Raw genomic sequence first — 5025 nt, 5'->3', positions numbered from 1 at the left:
CACATTGGACCTCAGAGATCACAGCGGCCCAACGTGACCTTCTGCCTGTTCCGCTATTGGTTCCAGACCAGGAAGTGAGCATGACAGCGGTTTATAACGTGAGAAGATGGAATTGGAGAGCAGGAGCCTGTAGTGTCTTCTTTGCCCAGCAGGGGCACTTCAAGTTAAATATAAGTATATTCCTCCTGACAGAGCGTACGTTTCTTAATGTATAAGAGTTTTAGCTGCCTCTTCACCTCTTCTGTGGTTTTTTGTTTGTTTGTATATTTGTTTGTTTTTGGCAAACATAACTTGGCTCTTCTTTTGGTAGCTGCGAGCTGTCTTGGTAATAATTGATTACTGACCTTTGTGATCTGCACAAAGTTCTTCGAGGCCCCAATTTTATTACAACTCAAAGTAAAACACTGACAGGGAGCATTTTGCTGATAACCTAATACTTACCTACTTTTACCCAAGTAAGGTTTTTAATGCAGGATTTACTTAATGCGTTTTTCACAGTGTGGTACTTTTTCTTAAGTAAAGGATCTGAAAACATCTTCCACATCTGATATAAATGCATGTATTGTGAGTAGTTGTCTGTCCATCATGTATGGTTTTCACATCAGTATTAATTTCTCTTGTCTGTTTTTAATAGATTTAGAAAGTCTGCACTCAAGCAGCAAGAGTCAAGGTGATGTAGACCCTTTAAAATGTTTCTATTCATTTTTTAAAATTGACAAAACAAAGAAATAAAGCCATATTTTTATAAGATTTGTGCCTCCCTTTTCCTTCTTTCTGGTTGATGTTTAGACTCAAGGAGAGCCAGATTCTCTATTCAAAGCAAGGAATGTCCTTTTGGCTTTAGAGTCTTTGTCTTTTCAGAGCCCTGCTTTCTGCTGAAGTTATCCAGCCAGGTCTCCCACACCTTTTGAAAATCTCATGCATTTCTTCAAAGCACATTATACTGACTGGCCTCAAATTACCACTGCCATAGTTGTAGAAACGTCCTACTGAGCCAACTAGAAGATGAAGAAGGATGCTTCTAACCTATGTCTGTGGTGTCAACGACACCTGATAACATCCATTTAATAAGGTTAACATTCAAAGCAGCTGCATTATCTTCACACACACACATACATGCACTTTTCTTTATAGTTTTATGGTGCCTCCTGTATATAATTTTGGAGAACTTTTATATATGAAGGTTAGCTCTGCTCAGCCTTTGAAACTTTTTTTTTTTTCTCACATTTATTCGACAGCAGAGAAGAAACCAGGGAGAGAAAGGGGTATGACATGCAACAAAGGTCACTTACCGGAATTAAACTGGCAGTAAAAATAAAAAAGGATGGTGTTGGAAAAAAAAAAAAAATCATGAAGACACACAACCTGAATTAAAATCTGTGGGCGTGGAGTTTGAAAGGCAAAGCCATTCACCAGGTATTGATTGTGTTACAAAAATATGGTCTTAAACTTTTGACCTAAAGTTCACTTACTGACTTTTTCCAGAGCTCTCAACCACGCCTCACAGGCTTCAAACTCTATCCACTAATAATTATGATGACATGCAGCTGGAAATTATGAGAAAAGCAGGTGAGTGGGCCTACTGTTAAGATTTATTTTGTCAAGATACTATTTCCAGGAGAGTTGCATTGATTTTGACCATTCTATGTGTCTCTGAATGCAAAACAAATCACTTGAGTTCCCTTAAAGAATCAATGCATTTGTGCAGAATCTACATCCAAGGTGACTTGTAGCAAACCTTTAATAACTTATTGATTGAACTGGAAGAAAAAAATGAATGTGTTTGCTTCATATGGTTATATAGCCATTTAATCCAAGGTTTACACAATTTGTTTAACCCAAATGAGCCAATGAATCAATACACAGAGAGCCATTACAGCACACAAAAAGTGTTTGAATTACAGTATGTGTTTATATAGAGTTATATCTTAAAGCAGCCCCAAAAATCAACCGTGAACAGCCAGGATTTCTTTGGCTGTGAAAAGCAGTGACACGTCCACATCTGAAGGTCTGACCTCCTGCTATTACTTTTCCTTCCTGTAGGTGGTGCAGGCTGCTTTGAGTCTGAGCGAACAGTTCCACCTTGTGGGGAATCGAAACATTTTTGCATCGGGATGTGTTGCAGAATACAAGCTAATGCAGATGTCTATGTGCAATTATTGATTAAGATCAAAAGGAATATCAACTTATTTTATGGTGTATGCTGATGAAATGATACTTCCAGAACATTTTGCTGTAAAGATGTTCAGAAGTAGATTTGTAACTTTTAACTTTAAGTTAATTTAATGTTGTATTTAGTGTGCTTCCACGATTGTATTGGTTTTCTGTGAGTGGTTTCGGTCATCAAGCACATGCATAGTGGAGAGATATAGCCATTTTTTCTATAGCTTTATACATTATGTCTATCAATATTTGATATGCTGTCTACAAGCAAACTCATTCCAAATGCATAAACATGGATGAAACAGAATCCATGAGCAGACTTCCAATGAGACACAAATGCATAATGGAAAAAGAGTCTTTAAGCGTTTTTTTTTGTTGTTGTAATACACTTCATTTAAAAAAAACAAACTGGACTTTAACCTTGCCTCTCATGTTGTTAAATGTCCTTGTAACTGATATGTAATTGTCCTCTAAGAGCCTGTTAACACATCTCAATATGATCAAGGACCAAGTCACGTTAATGGGACCTCATGTCAGTAAGGAGTAACAAATTGCTGAAAGAAAAGCTTATTACGACCAAAAGAAGACAGTGCATTAATAATTATAGTTGGCAGTGGACCTTTCTGCTGTTACAAATTAAGAAATAGGCCTTTTTCACATTTCTGTAAGCTGTTTTTGAATGCCCAAAATAAATCAAATGTCTTAAAGAATAACAATAGGAAGGGTCGGCACCACACCACTGCATTAAGCTAGATCTAATCTTATTTCGGCTGCAAGCTTGGCTCATAGTTTGACCTCTGACGGACATTGCTGCTGTATTACTGCTCTGATCAAGCGACCATAAAAAAGAAAACATTAAGATTTTATAACATATGAGGAGGCAATTACTGGTACTGACACGAATTACGTAAATAGCCTCCAGCACAACTTAAGGTTTTCACACAGGAAGAACAGAGACAATTTCCCTCACACTGAAACACAATCACAATTACAATGATTACAAACTCATTCAAATTCTTAGTCAAGAGTAATTAGTCATTGGCAATATGCCACTCAGGAAAGCTCTTTTGATGCATTTTTATTTATCTTACTAGAATAGAACTGTAGACATTAATAGCATCAAAATGCCATCAGGAAAACAAAGCCAGGAATAGCCTAATATTACATTGTAATGATAATAATAATTCATCGGTTCGACACATTTTCAGACACATTAAAACAAGCTTAAAAAGCCAGGACTGAAGCTTAGGCTCCAAGCCACACGGTGATCTATACTGTCTGGTTAAATTCCCTGCATCTGTATTGACTTTAAACACCACAGTGGAATCAGTATGAATCCTTGATGCATGAGGTCTCTTATCTGATGACAGACAGGGACTGAAAATGTCACTGGAGCTTTTGAAATGTAATCTCTAGCCATTGTTCAGTTAAGCTTCATGCATAGACAAACACGAGTAACCTAACAGTTATATTGACTGACCCAGAATGAATTTTAACTGGACTAGCCTTATCCTATAAAGTTTAATAAAGTGATGTGTAGTAGCACTTAAATCTGTTTAAACACATGTGGGATAAACAACTGACATAGTCGCAATCATGAAGATGATATGCCGAACATGTTGCCTACTTCACAATCCAGCAGGCCGTGAGCATTGATTTGGAGTTGTGTTTCAGGCCACGGGATTAATGGAAGTTCAATATTTGCTCTCCTTTTTGCCTCTTTTTGGCTTTCACCAAATCCAGAGGGAAATATCTGGCTTTTGAGCATCAAAATGCTCCTCTATGTTCATTTCCTTTGTATGTGGCCTAGAACGAAAAACAGTAAAGATGTGGTCCGTAAAACCAAAACAATGAGCTGCAGAGTTAAGCAATAATTCTCAAGGGATCCATTACACTTTGTCACATGACTCATTGTCAACATAAAAATTGATTGCAGCAGCAACAACAGGAGGCTTTTCACCCTTGTTTTGCAGTCACCTGTCGCATTTGATGAAACTCTTTTAATCAATCCAGCTGTCTCTACAGGTTGCTTAATGGCTCATAGTTCACTTGCGCTTAAATTTTTTACAATATTTTTTTGCTTTGAGTCTTTGTTCGTCCATTTTACACAGTTATCTACAGTGATTGCGTTGGGCTCTGAGTGCTGCCAAAACATAGGAGGCCTACACTCAATACTGTGCATGAACGCATCTTGTATAGACCCAGACAGGGGGCTGAAGCTGCTGCTCTTTGGTGTATGCAGCATTTAAAGTATAATAAATTATATTGTACATTTACTGAAATACACATTCACATTATTATTGCAGCTTTTTACATTGTATATTATAATTTCAGTCTGCTTCACTTACATAGACATGAGACTTTTCATTTTGGATGACTTCAACTGTTGAAAGGCCTTAGAGAAAACGGGTTATGTAAGAGGCAACAGTGTGTTGTCAAAGGATCCAGCAGCAATAGCCTTGCACAGAGGGCTGATCTTGATTGCAATGGATTCGCTGGAAAATCCCATCAACCATTTCCAATCTACCGGAGTTGAATTCTATCATTTCAGTAATATGACAAAACTAAGTAAAAATTGATTGTTTGAATTTCTCCGGTTACAGAAAAATTGCCACCCCAACGTCACATGGCTACTGTTTACACTAGGCTTATTTCAAGTGCCCCTTTCGCCATTTGGAAGGTGAGCAATGTTGATTTTGATTCCAACTTCGAAGATGTCACTTGGCCAAAACAGAAAAATACCACCAGCTTTAAAAAATAATCCCATCTGTTGTTGCTAGACCTTAATTTCTTTGCTATTTTCCTCACACTGCCATCTGTAGAGCTATCCTCAAAGCAATAAGCTTACTGATATTTGCTCCC

Source organism: Chaetodon trifascialis, chromosome 2 (assembly GCF_039877785.1).
Source record: "Chaetodon trifascialis isolate fChaTrf1 chromosome 2, fChaTrf1.hap1, whole genome shotgun sequence".
Taxonomy (NCBI): Eukaryota; Metazoa; Chordata; class Actinopteri; order Chaetodontiformes; family Chaetodontidae; genus Chaetodon; species Chaetodon trifascialis.
This window is presented reverse-complemented; position numbering follows the sequence as displayed.